Genomic DNA, 23,840 nt, shown 5'->3' with positions numbered 1-23,840 from the left:
ATGCGTCCGTCCGTCCGTCTGTCTGGATTCCATTGAAGTCACGCACTTTTCTCAGCAGTTTCAGCACGTATTGAAGCGGTTTTAGGGTCAAACAAAGCGCTCATCATCTGCGGGAGTACAGGTGTGTTTTTAATAAGTTTCTACGTACCGTCGTTCGTCGTCTACGGTGCATTGAATGCAAGGGTGCAGAACAAAAACTCGCTGAAAACTTGAGCTACATTCCTGTCAAAACCACAGACAAACAGCTCTGCCACTTGCGCATGAAACTTCTAATCGTGAGGTACCGGGTTCGAATCCCGCTCAAGTCAAACTTTTTTTTCCCACTCTCATACTTTTTTGTGCACACTTTTTTTATGCACACCTTTTTGTCTGCCAACTTTTATGCTGATAGTTTTCAGCACTGGGTATGGACTGACTTACATCATAGGGATTTTTAGAAAGTGTATAGCACATTTATAGGTTAGGGCATGTATGGGCAGGCTAATCACACATCTGTCCATTTGTCCCGTGTGTTGTATTAGAGTAGGTGAACTTTATTTCAGAACTTTGTTTGTGCTTGATGTTTAAACTTCTTTGCTACATGCTTAGCAGATGCACATCCATGTTTTAAGCATATAGATGTGCATTAGCCTTTTTGCACACTTTTTTCTGCGTTCCTTTGTTCACTGGTTTTAAATGTTCATATAGTTTTTCAGCACTGGTGTGAGATTAAATCATATCATAGGGAGACTAACTCATGTCGTAGTGATTCTCAGAAAGCGTATAGCACTTTTATAGGTTAGGGCATGCGTGGGCAGGCTAGGTAATCTGTCTGTAACTTTGTTTGTGCTTGATGTATTAACTTCTTTGTTATATGTTTAGCAAATGCACATCATGTTTTAAACATATAGGTGTGCATTAGCCGGCAAAACTAGAGTGTAAACCATGTGAGTTTGGTCATAGTTTGTTGCTACTTAAGTTTAAAATGAAAGTTATAACCTGCACAATAGGTTAAGTAGTGTTGTCTGTTGTCCTGTATAACCTGTATGATACACGGAACTATAGCACAGGTATTACTGGGGTACTTTACACCTGTATATTAAGCATGGGCGTGCATTTGCCTTACATGCACTTAATTTTTTAAACTAACATCCGTATTATTGTAAATGACATGGTTTCCAATGTTGTTGTGTAGGAACATTTTGTCACTAAAACTAAAGATGCATAACATACACAATAGGCAAGTAGGGCAGGTACCAGTACATGTATGTGTATGTTTTAAGCATATAGGTAATAATTATAATTAAGGCAGAGTACTCTAACACTACAAAATAGATGTAAATGGTGTTGATGTTTAATACTTGGAACTTTTCATTACTAAAAGTTGAAACTGAAAGTGCATAACATACACAAGGGGCAAGTCCTGCACATAGGGCAGGTACCAAGGCTAGTACAGTATAAAAGGAAAGATGGCATGATTTGATCTGACATCATGAGAAGGAGTCATGAGTTGAGATTTAACGTATCAGGTTAGGTGTGTTAGTAAAATATTTTACTGTGGCAACCACTATTGTGGATAATGTTTTGTACAACGGTTTTTTGTAATCTTGCCTGTTGACGATACACATGCACAATCTGTTAAACTACCGTGATCACTGTAATACATTTTGGTGAGTATTTTAGTAGCGTATGTAGTTGTGCATGATGGACACTTGCCTGGGTCCACAAGACACATCAAGATTCTTATTCACCATCTCGTTTGTATGGGTGAACACACATTAGACCCTGAAAAATCAGCCGAGCGCAATTTTCTATTAAAACAGTCCCTAGGTGTCCAGAATAAAATAAGTTTCCCCATAACTAAATTCCTGTAAGGGTTTCTCTGTAGAAGTTTGAGTCATTTTGTCTAAAATTGTTGCCTTATGATAGTACTGCAAAAGACCTCACTAGAGGTTTACAGTGGCTCATATCTTCTTATAACAAATATCGTAGATGGAATTGTTAAAATGGTACAGTGAAACCTCACTTAGTGGCCACCTCTTTAATAAGACCACCTCGTATTGAGGTGATGTCAAGTAGGTTCCAAACACAGCTAAGGTGTACTTCATGACCTCATTAATAAGGCCACCTCATTATTGAGGCCAGATTTTTTGGTCCCATCGGTGGCCCTATTAATAAGGTTTCACTGTATTGGTATATAGAGGACCTCAAAAACACTTGTCAGGTATAGATGGGTTGAATGTACGATGTCCTTTGTTTGGAGAGTTCCACTGTACCTGTGTTTTAGTACTGGCATAATACAGCATACATATATTATGCACTTTATTCGGGTGTTCCTAGGCAACAGTTACTAGGGATTTGCTAGGCACGGGCCAATTTTATTTCAAGAAACAATTTAGCATATTGCTAGTACCCCTTGATACGTCAGTTGGAACCACTTAGATCACTGTGTGAATAAAGTTACCAACAATGTATTTTTCAACATTTTAACAGAATTGTTGCCGAAAGCATGAGGTTCCCTGCAACTTTTGCTGTTGGAATAACTAGAACAATTGTGTGTACGTGCTGCATGTAAATAATGACATACATTCTCTTTCATGTAGACCAAGACAGAAGCATAATATGATGAGGACCTCTATGCTACATTGTGTTCTCATAAGGTACTGATATACACAACATGTCGTAGTATTTAAGCACTTCCCCATGTAGGAGAAGCTGGTGTTACTGTTTTACTGTCATTACTGGAGTGTTGGATAACTACACACGGGCATTTAATATGCACTGCTTATCTCAACCAAACTCAATGAATATCAAACAAGCATTTTACTTTCATTATGTATGTGCGTGTTGTTGTACGTACATATGTACAGTAGTTACAATTTGGGTACGTGTACATGTATTGTATAAGTGCTCCATTGTACTATTACTACCATAATTGCTGGATTTTTTATTTTACGACACTAAAATTTCACGAATCTGTTAAAACACAATAATTCACAAAAATCATGTAGTGAGATAACAGCTATATAGCTTTTTTTAATCAGTTTATTTCACAAACAAAGATTTTTTTGGTGAATTTAAGTCTCGTGGAAAATAGAGCTACTATGGCACATAACTCATCTAGGTACTCATCTTGTTGAATACAACTATAATTAATGCTGTAAGAACACTCAATGATATGTTGAATAAAGTTTATATTGCTGAAAGCATAAACACCATAATGCAATGCATGCGTAAGTACATGCCTGCTGCAGTAAAAATTGTGACATACATATTATATGGAACCGCTAACATTAAGGCCTCCATAAGTGCACATGTGATTCAAATTGTGACTGAATTTTGGAAAATCACCCATATGGGTGCATTTGACTCCTAAAATATTTAATCATCAAATCACAAACTTTATAGTGAAAATATACTTGTTGATGGTTTTAGGCCATTCTCAATACCTTAAATTACAAGAAAAATCTTGAAATATTTTCAAAACTCTACCCTGCTCTTATTAGCAACCCACTAAACATGAAAATTCTAATTATTTCATGTGCGCCCATATGGGTGATTTTCCAAAATTCAGTCACACAATTTTGATCTCTTTAGACGACCCTTTCACAGACTACATGATGTAGGTATATACATATGTGTTATGCATAGCATATGCATGCAGCCATAACTTGTATAATAATTATATATATATATAGCAATGCATTGAGCCTACTCAGGTTGCCTGTTATGCATATACTGTTGAGATAATGCTTATATTGTTGACTGTTTTGTTAGAGTATTTATAGCCATGTGACTGCTGTATTGGAGTATATGATCATGACCCAATTGTTTGATATGGTAGTTGACCATTCTGTATCTTATGCACATTGTGCAAAGTTGCATTGTTGTTTACACAACTCTATAAAAAATACTGCACATAATATTATGCCCAACCGGCAAGCTAATTTTCATGTGGTTCAAGCCTAAATGTATGCATGTTATATAATGTGTACATTTGTACATGTCCTCCAATTACCTAACACACATGCTGTTAACACACACATATGTGCTGACGTACCCAAACCATATAAATAAACTGCCAAACATTTAAACCTCATATGATTGTACCTGTCCATAACATATTGGCATTGTATATTACGTACATAACTACAAAATGTTTGATAGAATTTTAATTTTACAATGTTTACCACAAAGCAAAAACATTTACATCATACATATGCATGATAGTACAACATTATTTAATGTATGACAAAATCCAGCAGATGACAACTCCAGCCGCTATTCTATAGGAGATACTGCTTAAACTATACACTGCGTGTAATATTAGTACCTTACCAAGTACATCTTTTCTTCTATCTTGAGTCTTATAAAAGAGAAGATCCACTGCAAATAGTAGAGTAGACAAGTTAAAATTGTTCGCCACATACTGTACCTATAATGTATATAAAATGGTCAATACTGGACCAAAGTTTTCTGACCTTAGTAAGCAGGTAAATAGTGGCCGCAATAAGGAGGTATTTTGTAGATACTACCTTGGACTGGCTTTTTCTACCTTCCCAGTTACCTCGAACAGGCTCTGTCTTCTGTGTATGCCATCTAGTAAAGTTGGATAACAAAAATAAAAAAATGCATGTTGGTAAACTTAATTTACACAGTAACCTATATGGACTGTGCATGCAACTGACGTATCAAGGGGTACTAGTAATATGCTAAATTGTTTCTTGAAATAAAATTGCCCATGCCTAGCAAATCCTTAGTAACTGTTGCCTAGAAACATCCGAATTAAGTGCATAATATATGTATGCTGTATTACGCCAGTACTAAAACGCAGGTACAGTGGAACTCTCTAAACAAAGGACATCTTACATTCAACCCATCTATACCTGACAAGTGTTTTTGAGGTCATCATGAAGTACACCTTAGCTGTGTTTGGGACCTACTTGACATCGCCTCAATACGAGGTGGTCTTATTAAAGAGGTAGCCACTAAGTGAGGTTTCACTGTACCATTTTACCAATTCCATCTACGATATCTGTTATAAGAAGATATGAGCCACTGTAAACCTCTAGTGAGGCCTTTTGCAGTACTATCACAAGGCAACAATTTTAGACAAAATGACTCAAACCTCTACAGAGAAACCCTTACAGGAATTTAGTAATGGTGAAACTTATTTTATTCTGGACACCTAGGGACTGTCCTACAGTGTTTTTAATAGAAAATTATACTGATTTTTCTGGGTCTAATGTGTGTTCACCTATACAAACGAGATGGTGAATAAGCACCTTGATTTATAAAGGTGTCCGCGTGTCTTGTGGACCCAGGCAAGTGTCCATCATGCACATACGTACATACATAAATATAGTGAAACTTATTTATGCCAGCCAGTATTTGGGCCAAATGTATGCCCCCTACTTGGCAGGTGGCTGTATCGGACACGTGATTAATTATCATATAAAAAATTCTCATTGAAAAGCTGAAGTGAAGGTACCTACTGTACATATGTACATACATACCAACATACTATTACAAACACAGCCACATACTTTTTTCACATACATCACCCACCAGTCCTGCATCTTTCGATTTCCTGTTAACAAAATTGAGTATATTAATCTCAAATCAAGGAGCATTTACGTATACACTTATAGATGTGCTAGGAGTCCTAGATGCACACATAACCACATGCACGGATGAACGCGGATGAACGCGGATGAACTCAAGTTATGCATTGGATGTGAACAGTGAAGATCTTCGTTATACAATTATTAACTATACGCCACTAAATACTCACCAATATGTACTACAGTGATCACAGTAGTTTAAAAGTTCATGCATGTGTATCGTCAACAGGCAAGATTACAAAAAACCGCTATACAAAACATCATCCACAATAGTGGTTGCCACGGTAATATATTTTACTAACACACCTAACCTGATACGTTAAATCTCAACTCATGACTCCTTCTCATGATGTCAGATCAAATCATGCCATCTTTCCTTTTATACTGTATATAAAAGCGATACAGTGTATCACTATATGCACATGTTGGTACGTAATACATACATATATATGTAGATAAACTACATAGAGAACTTCCAATCGGACAACACAGTTCAGAGGAACCTGCAGTTACTGTGTACATAGCATTGTTGCGGCCTATATATATTTGTCCCATATGTACGTACATTCATAGTATAAACGAACATCAATACGACCTACACTGGCAAAACATTGCTAATCCATTTTCTATGTATCACCTAGGATAGTTCGTAGATATAAGTATTTGATTCGTTATAGCTCAATAAGGCTTACAGCTACAGCCACCAAATTTTCACAATAAATGCAGCAATTCCTTACCTTCCAATATATCCAATGCTGAAGAAACTTCCTTTAGAATTTCCTGCCATTTAGATAGGTTTTTAGTGGTGTTACCATAGTTATCACTCAGTGACAAGTTGTTATGTGATAGGGAGAGGCAGATTAGGTAAGATAGATGCAATGGCTTAATACTTTGTAACTTTCATAGGACACGTTTATGCTACTTTGGTTGTTGTGCTATTAGAATTTATTGCTAGAAAATGGTTTAAAGGCTATGATTTGCACTTGGATATAAATAGTAAAATTGAGCAATAATTATCATCCTTGTCCTCGGCTTTGCTTTGGACTCAGGTGACAATGCCCTTGTACTGTGATATATGCCCCTGTACTGTGATATAACTAGCGTGCGTACATACATACCCATCTGTCAATACTTCATCCTCATCATGGCCATGGCCAGATCCAACGATAATCATTCCCTATAAACAAAACGATAGCATGGAGTCTATCGTATAAGTATATGCAGACATCCACAATTAACTTTGTAATAAATTAAAGCACATTCTGACTTATATTTGCTCTAGTGTACTTTATGAAAGTACATGGGTGTGCAAGGATGTATAGACGTACGTGTACATACGCGCATATTCGTACACTATATTGTACATGAGTAGCAGCTCTGATAGTGTTTAGATGGTTACAATTACATGGTTAGGTGTTTCCAATGTAGTGAATAAAACTAACCTGATATGTAGAGTGAACCCATGGCTCCACATAATATCCTCTATTCTTATCTGCAAAAAAGATATGAGCATACTACAGAACTTTGAAATTTATAGCTGGGATAATGTGTACTCATTAAAACATTTACGTCAGATTTGCAACTCTCTTCTTCTAGCTACTCTGTGATCTTCCACCTGGCCCATCAATGATAATTAGTCAAGGTAAACAGTAGCCAATTTTCTAATCATAACCCAAAACCACAATCACATTCCATCTAACCCTAGCCATTGGTAAAGACAGGACTGATTGGTACGAGTATGCACGGGTGCAAATTAAAATCTATATATTAAACGCTTTTGATACACATTGCTAACATGCGTACATCGATGGAATCATATCATTACTCCACACACACGCACGCACGCACGCACGCATGCACGCGCACACACACACTATACCACACACACACTAAACTAAACTAAACTACACTACACTACCCACTCACACACACGTACATACAGAATGCAAACACACTACATACACAATGTGCAGCCTATTTTTTTGAGAGGGAAAATTTTTGTGCTTTCGTACTGTTAAAGAGTTATCAATGAAATATTTTGACCAAAATTTATTACATGGGCACTCAATTGCTCAAGGTGTTTAAACTAGCCACTAATAAATTTAGAATTTGCTTTAAAACAAAAAAAAAAAAACTTTTTGAAGCAAATCTGACTGAACCTCACCCTCAAAATTTAGGCTAAACAGTATGTAGAACATACACGCATATTATATACGCAAACACTACACACACTATACTAACATACACACGTACTCCATACATACCACACAATCCCACACTACAAACAACACAATCCCACACTACAAACAACACAATCCCACACTACAAACAACACAATCCCACACTACGAACAACACAGTCCCACACTACACACAACACAATCCCACACTACACACATACGTGCAGCATATAATTTGTACCTTCTATATATTGATATACCACTGGGTCTCATCTGCTACAGTCAACATCAGTAGCTCATGCCTAAAACAGAGCACAAATGACATACAGTTGATAATTTCTGTGTCCCTAAATTACCATGTAGACAGCATGTATGTGCATACGTATAGTGTGATTAGCGTCCATTGGTAAATCCTGACTGTTCATGCTACGTACAGTATGTTTATTCTACAGGTACATGTGCTTGTTCACACCTAGCATTAATACCGTACAAGTGTGGTGCAGTGTGCATGCTGGAATAAAAATTGGAAATACAAATATATCACACTAGTTTGTCAAATCAACACCAGTTGGTCTTACAAAGCACTTGAACAATGTGATCGCTATCTTGCAAATTCTAACTGTGAGCAAGTGATTGATGAAAAACAACTTTGGGAAATGTACATCAATACAGATAATAGATGACATACCCAACCTATGGTACATGTTTATTAGCAGGCTTACCCTGTTATCAGACCAAATTAATTGGGAAACATCAATTGTCAGGAAGCATGTACCAGGTACCAAAGTTGTAACCAGGTCAGTGTTGCTGACCCAGATGACCACTGACCCAGATCGTAATTCTGATATGAGACTGGATATAACTAAAATGGAGGCTTGTGTCTAAACTGGCTTACTGGGCACACAAATCTACATACGTAAGAATGTTTGTAATTGAAATAAAGTTACATATAAAATTAATGCAGGCTGTATACGCAGTACTTGTATTTTGAAAGTATTTACACACTGTCGCTTGTCAACCCAAAAAGTGGGCATGGTCCAGAAGCAATTTTACAGGTTGTATGGGCTCTTCACAACTGAAAACTCAAATTGCTCACTTGAGTCCCTTCCACAGGTTAACAAGACCAAAAATTTTTATTAGTTTGATAGTACGCACGGCAAATTCAAAAATACTTTAGCATGAGCAACAATAGCCAGGGTCTTCGAGAGTGAAGGCTTTGTGAATACTGAAAGTTGCAGTGAACTACATTTTTTAGCTATAGCAGATGGTCAATAATCTAGGTCATACCCAGAGGAGGGCTGACAAGACCTAGGTGCTGCTAAAACAAATTAGTTTTCAACTTCCTGAGTAAAATGTAACCAGTTATGCACGATATACATGACATATATCACCTTAAAATTGAAAGACTCAACCCCACCATTCATATACTACTGTTGAGGCTCACATGAAATAAAACTATGCAATGAATAATTTTAAGTAGCTGATAAAGTATCAGATGGAACTTGACCCAGGCAAGCTAGTGATCCAATCATTAACTTGCCTGGGTCAAGTGGGTCTCATACTGTGATCCAGATAACCAAATTCAATCCCCCTAACACAAGACACGCACCAAAATCCATTTTTATAAAACATCGATTGTGGGAAAGAAGTACAGAATCACCACATAAGTCCATGAACAAAATGAAATCAAGTGATCAAGAAGCTCATTTGTATTGAATGAAGCGATCAAGCCTTAAAGGAGGCAATCGAGTACCTTAAAAAGTAACTCATATGCAAAATTAATGAGAATTTTACAAGGATTATCCGTTTGAATGTCTAGTGATCAAGAACTCTTTAGGTGAAACAAGCGATCAAGTTGACAACTAAAAATCTTGATCGTTGTCACAAATGGTTTGACTTATGATAGGACTATCCCTTGTAAAGAAGTCAATTAACTGGTCAAAATTTAATGCTCAAATGGTTAACAAACGTTTGATGCATACACAACAAAGGAATCTTGTCTGGTCCACCACCCGGATGGAGAATATTGATAGGTGCATAAATGCTGTGGTCTCCTTGATCACTCTGACACACTCATTATTTTTGGCAGTAGGCAGAATCAAACATAGAAGTATCACAATCAGGAAAATTAACTAACATCCACATACCTCACACAAGACACACACCGAAATCCGTTTTCAGTAACATCACCAATTGGTCGATCAAAACCACGTAAAACGACATCCGGCTCGACGACATCGATTGTGGGAAAGAGCAGCGCAGTACTCCACCCGCTTTGAATATCCGGGTAAACATTCTTATTATTATTCTCGCTTTTATCCATTCCCTGTACTTCGTAGCGTATGTTTGACTATTTGTTCAAAATAACGCCGTTTTGTGTATTTGACTATACGGACCGAGTATACGTTCAATATAAGTAAGATCATAAGAAGTTGCAACTCGGCCACCATACCATTCGACTGCCACATTTTTTTGCAGGTTCACGCAAACCGCTATGTTTGTTTTGGGGATGGGCGATCCTACTATAAATAGCTACCCACGTGTTTCCGCTTGACCACTGCATTATCTATAATTAATTAAATGGCCGATGGTGTAAAAGTCGGGTCTGAGGAGTTCTCTCCAGAAAGCACCTACTCCGAAAGTGAAAGCCTCCAACGTATGATTTTGTTTTAGCTGTTAATTATGCACCTGAATTTGCGTGTTCTTTAAGTAGCTGCGTGCTAGAGTGAATTTGAAGCCTTTAAAAACTATTTATTTTTGTTGTACATGTGACACTACAGATCAGCCTTCTGAGGTGCTAATTGCATGTAATTGTGTCCAGCAATACTCGGCCGCATGGTCATGGGTGGTAGCTAGGTCATGATATGCGCGACGTTCGTAATAAGCTTAGCACATAGCTATCGTCCGCTGTGCCGAACAAGCCTTTTAAACCGATTGCACGCATAAGGAATAATTATTTGTTATTGCGATTGAATTTCAAGACGTATATAGTTATGGCGGCTAGCTAATGAAAACTTAATGTGGCCTGTATCTTACTCCGCCATTTTGAATAGCTAGCTACAGTACCCATATTTGTAAATAAGAGGCGTGTCACATGCCACACCTCACTCCCTCCCCTTTTTACGTGCTTATCGTAAAGAGAAAAAGTCGATTGTGGGAGTTGTTTGATGAAATTTCCCTCCTCTTTTCACTACCCTGATATTTGAAGCCGTTTAAGTGCCAGCCCAGAAACCACATGCGGCTGTTGCATCATAATTGGCATTACTGCGCGATACTTGTAGTATCCGTGTTAAGCGCCTGTGTGTTTGCGCCAGAGAACACGAGGAAGAGCAGCATGTTTTTTACTTTAAAATCGTCGCTGAAGTGTTAGCAAATGATTGTCTGATGGATCAAGAGTTACACTAGCGTGAATTAGTCTTGGTCTAAAAGTAAGTGTTATTATAAGGCGACAAGTGTGAACGCATGTTTCGCTTGTAGCTAACATGCGTTCGTGCCTTGTTTTCTCAAGTGATAGGGTATGCTGGTAGTTTGTATTGTAATTGTAAGCTGCTTATGTAGGGGACTATGTTACCAGCTGGAATCACAAGGCGTTACAAGCTGCTGATGATGGCGTGTCTAGCGTAACCTAATGAAGAGCGGCTTGCTGGAGACTCCAGGCGTAGCAAGAAGCTGTTCCCGTGTGTGAAGAAGAGAAAACAGAGCTTCTTTGTGTTTTGAACAGCGTTTATGACATGTTATTTTGAAAAGTTGGTGATTGCGGTTAATAGGAATTTGTGTGGTTATTATTATCAATAATGTTGGGCGCACGCAATCTTTGCACATGTTTACTAAACATAAAACTAGTTTTTGAGTGATAGCCGTAAAAGATTCAAATTTTGCACGGAGATAGGCAGATAAATTCTCTACAGGACTAAGAAAAGATTTTGTCTGTAGCACTATGGCTTCGCGAGTAATGGCGATGGAAACACGAGGGTTTGGTTAGTGAAACACACTTTCAGGGCTTACTTATTATCAATGTAAGCTATGGATTAATACTTTTCATAGATATGTGAGTTGTAACCTTTAGTATATTTAGCGCAATTTCCAGCGCTCTAGTGGTAAAGATGAAGGACTAGTTTCGATTTAAGCGCTCTGGAAAGAATTTCACGTAGCTATAGAACGGTAAAGGCTAGTGAAATTCTGTTTGGTTTGTGTTGAAGAGAAGGGGAACCACTACCAATATAAGTGCCATATGGATTCATTTTACACGTTGTCTGGTTATAAGAGGCAGTACAAAATCACGCATTGTATGGCTTCAAATATCCGCGAGCACCCTTAACTGGACTGGAGGAAGTTTCTCAATTGCTCTCGAGTTATTTTTGGGACTGATCATTTTCATTCAAGTTTCCATTTGTTCATTGCTCCCGCCGGCCAAACTAGTATGTTCACGTTGAGCTGAATCCTGAAAAACAGCTAAAAATTAAAAGTGGATTTTTTCTCAACAGAGTTAACATTTCAACCAACCAGATGATTATTAGTAACAGCAAAGGTGTCAACAACAGACATGTATGGTTTGGGTCCATTACAAGATCGGGAAAGGGCTGTAATGGACACGGTACTTATATGGCTTCCCCATAGGAAGTGTATTGTGAAAATTTTGATTGGCTGTAAATATTATGTCAAACATTTGAACAAAAAGATTTTGAAATATTTTTAGCGGGTCAAGCAGTACTACAAATGAGCCAAATTTCAAGATTGTGTGTAATTGCATCCATGAGTTATTAAATGTTTTTGAGGATCCAGCTCAACATGAACATACTATAGCGAGTGTACCGTGGTAAATTTGCGGTAACGCTACTTGTAAGGTTAGTAGCTAACCTACATTGCTTGTTCTATTGTTGCATGTGTTTTCCTTCGTAGACTAGACTCGGCCAACACCAATTCGCAGCGTTTATGCTGGCGTCGTTGGGTGTTCAGTAGCTACTCGACGTCAGTGGATTTTTCGCACCAAACACTTGTCAAGTAATTAGTAGGCTAGGGGTGGGCGTTTCCGGACAAGGTTTGTACACGCATTAGAAATTTCATTTCTCCTGGAGAGAAAACGGATTTTAAATTCTTAGTGTGAACTGTATCTAATGAACTAGGCTATCGGTGGTATAAATTGTGGGTGGATAAGTAGCTATAGGGTGCTAGGAGAAAGAGCAGTCTAAATTTGAAGTTTGAGAAAATGCAAAAAAAAATTTATGTGGCTGGCATACCTGCCATTGTTATGGGAAATGCTGCACTTTATTGAGTGTCATGGCCCAGCAGACACTGATAGCATTCTGTTTGTTTGGTTACTATATTGGTGATAGCAATTTTTGAGAAGCAGAACTACTGCCAGCCTTGCTCGGGCCATGCAAGTGTCTTGCAGTGCTTTCGAAGATGTAACATTTGATCTACTTCCTGGAAATCTGTATCAGTCCTTGCCTTAACACTGAAACAGCATAGTTAAGCAGTGTGGCTCTGTAGATCCTTGCTTGAGGCTTCTCCGGGCTGCTAGTTGTGTTGATTGCATTAGTCATCACTCCAATGCTTTATCTTTTGGAGATGACACTAAATTCTATAAACTTATTTTTGAACTACTTGATTCTATCAAACTCCAGGATGACCTAAACTCTTTATTTGACTGGTCTCAACACTCAAACTTATCTTTTAATGCTAAGAAATTTATTCACCTTTCCTTTAATACAAAGTTTCCTCTTCTTACAACACTGACGATTCCTCGATAATGTCTAGCAACACCCATCGTGACCTTCTATCCACCGACCTGTCCTGGAGCAACCACCATCACCACATTTCATCCAAAGCTTACAGAACCCTTGGATTGCTTAGACGTACATTCGGCCATTCTATTAACACTACAACTAAAAGAACTCTGTACATAGCACTAGTAAGGTTCCAGCTACTGCATTGTTCCCCATTGTGGCATCCCTACCTTATCCAAGATATCTCTGCTCTTGAACGAACACAGCACCGAGCTACCAAATACATTCTCAATGATTATGTTTCTGATTATAAAACTCGTCTTATCAAACCCAACCTACTACCATTAATGTATATTTATGACCAGTGTGACATCCTGTCCTTCATCAAATTCTGTCATCATTCTACTAGGTCTTCTTCCAGTAACAAACTTGAACATGTTTTTACGTCATCTAATCAACAAAGAAACTTCTACTTCAACAGACTTCCTCGAACTTTCAACAGCTTACCAGTAATTGACTTAACTCAACCTTTTTGTTACCATTAAATTTTAGCTAGCTAAAATCCTATAGCAACTTTTTATGAGAAACTTCGATCCAGACAACTGACATAGTTTCCATTTTACATGTCCTTGTAACATCTGCTCCAAACATCCCAAGCCACCCAACTTTGGTACACTTAGCAGCTAATTGCAATTATATAAGTAATAATAAGTACTTAATTTTAATCTTAAGCTATGGGGTCTGGTGCTTACCAGATTATCTTTAGTGTAATTGTACACTAACTCACTTTTATTGTTGTGTAACCATGTACACCTGTAACATTGCACTATAAAGCTAATAATTGAATTGAATTGATTGTGTGTGATATTTAGCACGTCACAGGAAATGGACTTGGATTTCAGTTGTACTATCTCTAAATCATATACATTCACTGTATAGTGTGACTGATCATTTGTGCTGCCTAGAATTACAAAGGGTACCTTAAATCTTTTGTTAACATGAGTAGAGAGAGTTTTTACACAAAAATTCTATACACGCAAACAAATTGTGATGGATCTCGGCAATCCTTAAAGCTATCAAAACAAAACTTTATTATTTTATAGTACACATGTAGGGTACTTAGCAGGGGTGGATCCAGAATTATGGAAAGAGGGGGTCAAAATTAACTGAGGCACTCATTGTCTGGTTTGGTAAGGTGAGACTGAAAAAATAAAAGGTCACAGCCAGCTGACATTAGCTGCCCACCTCACCAACTATGCATTTATCACTGATAAAGTACATAAAAAATCCTTAAATAGCTTGCTACATGCTGCTCTAATACTGTGACCGCTTTATTAGAGTGACTGCTCTATTAGAGTATCTCAATCTTTGTATATTAAAAATTTTTGGAGGAGGTCAAGAGCCCTCCTTGGTCCCCTCCCTCCTGTATCTGCTCCCGGTACATAGGTACTTAAATCATAGCCTGATTGATTTCTATTCCATCCTTCAGTAGCAAATTAAAAATATAGTGTCTGGAATACCAAGCTGTCCAGAAACCCCCTTACTTATTACCTTAAGCTGTATTTGTCCGTATCATACCTTAGTTGTGTACAACATGGCGACTCAATCTAATTAAGTTAAGAGAGGATTAGAGCCAACATCCCAGGGGTCTTCCCTTCAGACTAAAATCACAATGAAATTATGAAACTCCCTGGGGAATACTTGTAATCATTGAAAAAAAAAAAAAACTACCAGTAAAGGCAAATTTGGTGAGGCAGTTCAGTGTGAAATATGCTACAGTTGGGTCCATGCCTCCTGCGAAGGCATCAATAAAGAAAAATATAAATTACTCAACTAAGTTAAGCAAGCCATTCCAAATATTGCCTACTGTTGTAAATTGCACTGGTGTTACACTAGACTTAACCAGCTTACATCGGTTGCAAACAGCCCCCTACCTGAAACTGTTAAAAATAAATACTCGCAAGATCTGTCTGAACAAAATAGCACTTTGAAAACAGTGGTTGTGGAATAGAGCTTTAAGAGACAAGCTCAATGATATGATGTCACATAACCAAACTAGTGATCAGCTTTGAAAAACTGCGGCTTCTATTGTTGATGAATTTGCAGAGCATGGCTGCAAGGCTAGAAATTTAATAGTCTATAACTTTCCAGAAAGGCCTGATTCAGAAGCTGTATAGGAATGTTTCTTTAAAGATATCACTGGTCTTGATGAGATTACATTGTTGAAGTCCTACCACATTGTTCATAAAGATAGTGGCAGAGTGAGGCCATTACTTGTTGCCCTTGATACAGAAGATGCCAAACTAACAATTCTATCTAGGGCCTCACAACTCCGATATTGTGAAGAATATAAAAGAGTGTATATTTCTCCGGACATGACAAAGTCAGAGCATGTAAAGCATAAAAAATTAGTAGAAGTGAAGAACTTAAAAGAAAATGACAACAGGAGGAACAAAACCTAATCATTAGAAATGGTACCATCATGATTAGAAATCCAAGGAATCAATCAGCTCCAAACCAACCTTTTGAAATGCTGGTAATCAGCATTCCTGATCAAATTGTAACTAACTTAGAACTGCGCATAATTAACATTAACTATCGATTTGTTATTACAGGTTTTTGCAATTGAATTCGTCCCGTTTGCAATTGAGTTCGTCGCTTTTGCAATTGAATTCGTCCCGTTTGCAATTGAGTTTGTCGCTTTTGCAATTGAATTCGTCCCGTTTGCAATTGAATTCGTCCCGTTTGCAATTGAATTCGTCGGTTTTGCAATTGAATTCGTCGGTTTTGCAATTAAATTCGTCCGTAACAAGAATGGCAGCTGGAGGAAACACGAAAACATGATGTAGCAGCTGCTACAAGAACTTGTCCAAGTACAACAGTAGTAAACAATTCTTTATAAGGCAATAATTCTTCCTCTACAGCCTATCCGGCAACATTCCAAACTCTACTGCACCATTCGCGATGGGTGTGGTCACTCGCGAGCAAGTTAATTAACTTGTCAGGCAGCTATCAACTTCGCATACTACCAGCTCCAATTACTTTCTAGTGTCTCAAGTGTAACTCTCCAAGGCATAAATAGTTCATCTCTTAATGAACGGGTTGGTTTCTTGGAGCCGTTTTGTTTATGACGAATTGTAATGCAAACGTGATGAATTCTATTGCAAAACCGACTAATTCAACTGCAAAACCGACGAATTCAATTGCAAAACTGACGAATTCAATTGCAAACGGGACGAATTCAAATGCAATACCGACGGATTCAATTGCAAACGGGACAAATTCAATCGCAAAGGCGACGAATTCAATTGCAAAAACCTGTAATAAGTGTGTTTAATTCCTTAACCTATTCAGTGATCTTAAACCTCAGATTATCATTGGAACAGAGACATGGCTCTCCAATTCTGTTAGTAACAATGAAATTATCCCAAGTGAACTTTACACTTGAGATCATGAAGGTGGCTATGGTGGAGTTATGGTTGTGGTTTCCAAGCACATATCTTCTATTAATTTGCTACACCTATACAGACTTCTGTGAAGCATTATGGGTTAATCTAGTAGCACCAACTAGTAAGAACTTGTATGATTGTTTGTGCCTTCTACAGACCTCACTCATCTCCTTTTTTACACTTAAATGTGACTGGGCCTGCAAAAATGGGACATGTTGGCACAAACTACACCCTATTACATAACAGATTATATCTTGATGTATAGACAGAATACCTGCATTCTGTAACTTGTGTTATGCAGCCCACTAAATGTTTAATATAGTATGTGTTGAAACATTTATGGCCATAGCTTAATATCATAAAAAGTTATGCGTCATTGAAGTTTGAAAATGTAGGCAGATTTTATGTGCCTACATGCCCCAAATAATTCTCTCGTAATGCTTACGATTCCCCATAATCTGCTTGTCTGGAAACTTTAATGATTGTAACATAGACTGGCAAGATTTATCTGTTCCATTACAATTCTGGTGCCCAACAATTGTTAATAGACATTTCCCAAGATCATGGCCGAACACATGCACACTTAATTTATAGTTAAACCCCACCACGAGTAGGGATATCAGGGATATCGTAGTTATCAACCCGAAGCCAAGGCAAAGCAGTAGTTATCAACCCGAAGCCAAGGCAAAGCTGAGGCCAAGGCGTTGATAACTAGATATCCTATCAGTGCAGGTGGGCTTCTATCCCACACTTTGAAGCAGTCGAGTTCACAAACAACGTGTCAATAAGGTTAGACAAGCATATCAGTTGTGTATGGGTTCAAGTTTTGCTGAACTTGTTTTACCTCATCCCCAGCCGCCCATGCAGTCGATCACATGACCTTCATGTGCGTGGGTGGCTGGAGACAAGATTATAGTTGTACAATGTGAATGGCTTCAATTTTTACTAAATTTGTAGTTTTATACACGAAAAAATTTGGAATTTTCAACTAAAGTAAGGACCATAGCACATCGATAAAAAGTACTGAAACAAGTTGGAGTAGTCCATGATATTAAATCACACTAAAACAATAAGAAGTGTTATATCCCTACTGTGCAAATTTTTTTGTGTACTTGTTTGTTAACTTTTTTTGTAAATAATTCTGTTATGACTGGTGAACCCATGCATACCGCATCTGAAATGGCACCGCGTGCCCCAGCTATATCAATTATCGTCTGAAAAGTATCCATTATGCTTCGTTGTCAGCTATGTTCAACCCGTTACACAGCATTTCAAATCAAGAACTGTTCGGAAAGCACCTCTACAATCTACGCATACCAAAAGAAATGGAGTGGCACATCCCAATTTCATTAATTATCTTCTGAAAAGTGAAGTATCCATTACGCTTCGCTGTCGGCTATGTTCAACCCATTACACAGTAATACGAATCAAGACCTGTTTGAAAAGCACTGTTTGAAAAGCACCTCTGCAATCAAAATTAATAGCCACTATGAAAAATACGGACGATTTCTGTTTCAAAGAGAAGCCATCACATGCTACCGCCAAATTGACACCTTTCCCTGTCAACAAAGATGAATGGGACACAAAAGAGGACACTGGTAAGTCCATGAAGAATGCATTGTACGTATTGCGGTATGCCAAAAGGCACCTGTCGGGCCAAAATGACGTCGAACAATGAAAAAATCAAGCCCATAGCCTTAGCTGTTGTTGAGTTACGCTTGTCTGAAGGTATCAGTCAGTCAGTCAGTCAGTCAGTCAGTCAGTCAGTCAGTCAGTCAGTCAGTCAGTCAGTCAGTCAGTCAGTCAGTCAGTCAGTCAGTCAGTCAGTCAGTCAGTCAGTCAGTCAGTCAGTCAGTCAGTCAGTCAGTCACTTACTCAGCCAGTCAGTCAGTAGAAAATTCCGTTGAATAAAAAATTTTAAAATTCCATAGCAACTTGTTGAAAGTGTTTCAGGTTGATCTGAAAGCTTGTTTGGGCTTAATTTTACCTCACCAATACTGACTGCCTGATCGTCGTCAGGGAAAATTGAGGCTGGTTTTTGGGTGATGTTATTTTGTGGGCCACGCCTTCTCCTTTGTGGTCCCTACTATATAGTTACTATCGTATTGTATGATATTGTGTAAGGCTTTGATTACACTTCTTTCAATTAAATGTGTTAAAGAGACACTCTGTTGGTATCGAAGCCATTCAACCACAAATTATTTCACAGGATATTTCACATCCTGTGAAATAATTACATAACCATAATTATACGCACTTTACAAGTGGACAAGAAATGCAAGAAGAAACAACAGGATTTTGGGTTGTACATCAATAGTTAGGCAGGTTAGGTACAGCCTAACATGTTTTCCCAGCTGCACAACAGTGTGGCACACGAATAAACAGGCCTTGACAACAATCGCTGTGTTGTGCTTTGTAAACCACGATGGTCACTCCCCAACCATCCACCTGGTTGTAATTCATGGCTCTAGTTGTTGTGTAGCGTTTATTACATGCAGCTGTATCTCGCTATCCCTTCATAGTGGCATGAGTACAATATTACAGCATGTTTTAGAAACATTCGCCCACTACTTTATTAATTTTATTAATTTTACGTCATCAACTAAGTAATTTGGTGTCATACACTTAAATGGCTTCATGATGTCAACAATACCGACGGAGTGTCCCTTTAATGTATGTTGTCTTCCATATATGCACTGGGGGTTTAACTGCCATTCCTGGGGTTTAACTACCATATACTCCCAGTTTTTTGGACTTCAGTGGGATAGAATTGCTAGTAAAAGTCTAACTCTCCATCCTAAAAGCAATTAGTCCATCCTGCTATACAAAAGCTAAGTCCAGCTTGCAAACTTGCACAGATTGATATACTCTAATAGAGTAGTCACTTACCTTATTATAGCAGCCAGTGTTATACTAGGCATTGTTACATAATATTATAACGTTAATTGTATTGCTGCAGATTCGAGGCTGTCCAGGCCCGGTCAATTTTATCTCCTTTCTCTACCTTATCAAACATACTTATGCAGCAACTTTAAATAGGCTGTAGGACCAGATGTCCTACAGACCTTCAGCACTTGTGCTGTAAAACTGTAATAAAGAAATATTAGTGATGTGCGATACTTATCAATATATCGGAATATCGCGATACTCCAGCTGTATCGCGATACCGATACACACGTACACGTATCGATATTTTGATTGCACAATCACAGAAATATGAAGGTCTGGCTTTCTTCAATTTAAGAGTGTAGCTGGGTTTTTAACCTGTTTCCTAGACTCCTTAAGCTTGTTATATAATGGTGTAATGGTGTAATGGCTGGTACTAAACAATAACAATTTATCAGCTGCCCACGCACTTAATTAAACTTGGCTTCTTTGTACAAAGGATGCACTGTATCGCATATCGAGATTGTATCGTGACTACACAGCTGTTAGATACAGATACATCATTTCAGGCGTATCGCACATCACTAAGAAATATGTTTTATTTTCTTGAATAATTTGGTAGCTACACACTGCATGTGTATGCCTTGCCCTGGTGTTAGGTTGTCACATTGGTATGCGATCCTAGTTATACAACCAAGTACTAAGCATAATAAGAAATGTGGTCGAGATTACATCATAAATAATGAAATAAATAAATAATAAATAATGTTTGATAAAACTACAAGACCTAAGGCTTCGCACTTACTGGGAATAGAATCCATGTTGAATGAACAAATAATCGTATAATGGGTGGGTGTTTTCGTGGAGGTGATAGAAATGGTATGACGATTCTAGGAACGCGTCTATTATGCCGGAATAATTTCAGGAATAATTAGTCAAAAGAATTGGGAAATATTCCAGAGTAGTCAGATGAGTTCTACAAATAATTAGTGAAAAATTATTATTCTTATAATGTAATGCAAAAATCTTTTAGATACAACACTGAAACAGTGCAAGTGTGAAAACGATTGAAAAGATCAATATACTCTAATAGAGCAATCACTTACTCTAATAGAGCAGTCACTTACTCTAATAGAGCAGTCAACTCCCAGTGCATAATTCGAGTCACATTTGCAAAAAAAACTCACTAAGATGCTTTCTTCTGCACAAATTCCAGGAATGATTTTGGGAATACTAGGTAAATTTAAAAAGAATTGCCAGAAAGAATAATTGGAAGCTCAAAAAGCATAATAGACTCCTGCCTAGAGTATTCTAATCAAACAGCTAGCACGTGATATTTATTAATCAACCAGGTACAGCAATCTAGATGAAGAACTACTGATAATTTGTTTTTAAAAGTGTTACCAGCTGGCACACTAGTCTCAAGTAGTCATGCCATCTGCCAGTGGTTTCATTCACTAAGGAAGATGGTAATTAAGACAGGAACAGTATGTCTGTATTGTAAAGAGTGTGGTATGTGTTTTAATGTTTTCTTATGTTTAATTACTTGTATATTTTGCCTTCACCTGGCTTACTAGGCTCTGGCTGGCTTGGCTGTCTTGGCTCACCTGACTTGCATACTCTTAACTACTACAGTATTGTGTATCTCCTGCAAGTTGTGTATGCATATAGTGCATACCCATCACTGTGCCATTGCCACACCAATTATGTACTGGCACTTAGCTACTGGTGGCCTCTAGTTACGATGCCACTATTATATCAAGATTCACGGTAGTGAGTTGCATGACCAGTAAAGCAGAAGCGTGCCGCCGGCTATAAATGACGCAACCACTACACGTGAGAATTTTACAGGAACGAACGTTGTCAAGTTCGGCCTTCTTGTAACTCACCCGTCATTCACGCTATCCCTCCGAAACTCTAGAGTTGAACTCATCGTGTCACTGGTAACTACCACACAAGCAGTGAAGCAAATTCATGCCGACTGTTTCGAGATTGAGATTGCCGACATCAAAGGGGAGGTTTCATTAAAAAAAATTTTTTTTCACATGTGGTTAGACGCAACTGCCAGTGTATGCCTTGCGTTCCTTTGTGCATTCCAAACATTGATTGCCTTGCTATCGCTTCAGTACTCTCTCAATCACTTTAAGATTCACATCATCAATTTCACCATACATCATTACCCTACAGTCGTAATTTCAGCACCAAACTAAGTTTTAGCCATCCTCAGTTGACCTAGAGGCCAAATACAAAACCCATATTGTTGTTTTCCGCAATACTCGCTTGGCATGTAGGGTAATGTGTCTTTAAACTGTTCTAAAAGTTTCGTTGAGATTGAAACATATGTTTTCGAGAATGGCTAGTTTAAAATTTGAATTTAGTCACCCCCACGTAATCTGCTCTCTAAGAATTTAACTCGGAATTTAAAGAATGACGCAGAGCACAACTGCGGTCATCGGTTATTGATGAACTGGGGTGTAGTTAATCAGTGCATGTAGCCATAAAGAAGTGTGCTGCATGCCATCGTTCGATCATAGATCGTATATTCTTCGTATAAAGAATATATGATCTATGGTTTGATTTGAAATTAGTCGCCCCTACATAATTTGCTCTCTAAGGGCGCAGCTTAAAGAATGACACAGAGCACAACTGAGGTTACCAGTTGTTGACACAAGCTGTGAGTAATTAGCACATGTAGCTAACCTAAAAGGAAGTATGCAAAACCACCAATAATTGAGAATTGTCACCATGCATTTTATAGCACCCCCACAAGAAATGCTACATACCATTTTAGCATTTCAAATCACCACATTATGCACGGACCAGTTAACAATACTTCATAGTGCCCATCAGTAAACTTGAAGAAGAAAAGTTACAAAAAGTCAAAATGCATATAAGTACATACGGTTAACAATGGTGAACAGCAATAATGGTTAACAATATATACTGAAACCTTACTCAGGTCACTTTATGGCCCATCTTGTGGCAGATTGCTCTGTACACGAAATGACACATTCAGGGATTGTAATTAGATGGATGATAAAGTAATGCATTGTGACTTAAATACTCATGATGTGTCACTGCTAGGCAGTATCTCACATGGCTACCACATATACGGCACTGCCGAAGCGCAACGTCGCACTCGCTTGCATGCACAATTTTGCTCAAGACTTTAAAAATTGATAATTAAGGGGCTGGCAACTGTTTCGCTCGTAAGACTGTGTGGCAGCTGTTTCCCTTACAAGAATTGTGGCTAAAACAGTTGCCACTCCCCTTAGTTATTTTTAAAATCTCTAGCAAAATTACACGTGCGAGAGAGTGCGACATTGTGCTTGAACAGTACAGTACCTGAGTAAATCAAATAAGTAGGTGCAGTAAGATGGTTACTTTTGAGCCAAATTTTCTTGGCTTATAATAAGCTTTTAGCAAGGCACTGATTTAACCATATAAGTGTCTCACAGGAGAATTTAATAGTTGGCCTTCTTAGAGAGGCATCCTTCTGTATAAGTTGCCACTAGGACAGGTCCATTGTGGATGAAAGCCAGGCATTAGATATTTGGTAATTCATGTGTTGAAGGAATTCCAGAGCTTCTGGTAGTCTGAAATCTCACCACAGTTTACTCAGGCAGTGTTGAGGTCACCACTAAACCACTGGAATGATGTGTTATGTTCGTCTTATGCTTGGCTACTATATAACGGATATTCTGAAAAATATATATCCTATGGATAATGACTTCATCACTTCCTTCATCAGGAGCTTATAAGGACCGAAAGTGAAACTTTTTACACTTTGGGCTGACAGCCAACTGTGATCCTATAGCCTCCATCTGGAGTAGTGCCTTTGGCGCTATAACAGATTGGCTGCCCCCTTGCTGCCAGTACTCACTGTCTCATACGCTGTCACACATTAAATCCATCTCTATAGCCAGTTAGAACAGCTGCATGCAGCCATCTCCTTAATAAGCTAGGTTAGAAAATTTTGTCCCTACAATAATAGCCA

The 23,840-nt window shown here is 38.1% G+C and overlaps 3 long non-coding RNA genes across 5 annotated transcripts in view; 1 reads left to right on the top strand and 2 right to left on the bottom strand.

The window, feature by feature from the left end:
- Positions 1–23,840, bottom strand: part of LOC136249275 (uncharacterized) — a 268,619-nt gene that overhangs the window by 72,766 nt on the left and 172,013 nt on the right. The window lies entirely within an intron of this gene.
- Positions 4,113–10,034, bottom strand: LOC136251706 (uncharacterized). 2 transcript variants are annotated; one of them, XR_010699163.1, is made up of 9 exons: positions 9,930–10,034; positions 8,024–8,084; positions 7,046–7,095; positions 6,722–6,780; positions 5,774–5,987; positions 5,526–5,569; positions 4,461–4,578; positions 4,318–4,414; positions 4,113–4,265 (listed from the first exon to the last, which is right to left on the bottom strand). It is a non-coding gene; the product is annotated as an uncharacterized lncRNA (long non-coding RNA). The 2 variants fall into 2 exon arrangements; XR_010699162.1 differs by having other exon boundaries at positions 5,915–5,987.
- Positions 11,086–11,552, top strand: LOC136251942 (uncharacterized). Its single transcript, XR_010699289.1, has 2 exons — positions 11,086–11,210; positions 11,341–11,552. It is a non-coding gene; the product is annotated as an uncharacterized lncRNA (long non-coding RNA).

Source organism: Dysidea avara, chromosome 3 (assembly GCF_963678975.1).
Source record: "Dysidea avara chromosome 3, odDysAvar1.4, whole genome shotgun sequence".
Taxonomy (NCBI): domain Eukaryota; kingdom Metazoa; phylum Porifera; class Demospongiae; order Dictyoceratida; family Dysideidae; genus Dysidea; species Dysidea avara.
The sequence above is the reverse complement of the archived record's forward strand: the minus strand, read 5'-3'. Positions and strand labels throughout refer to the sequence as shown.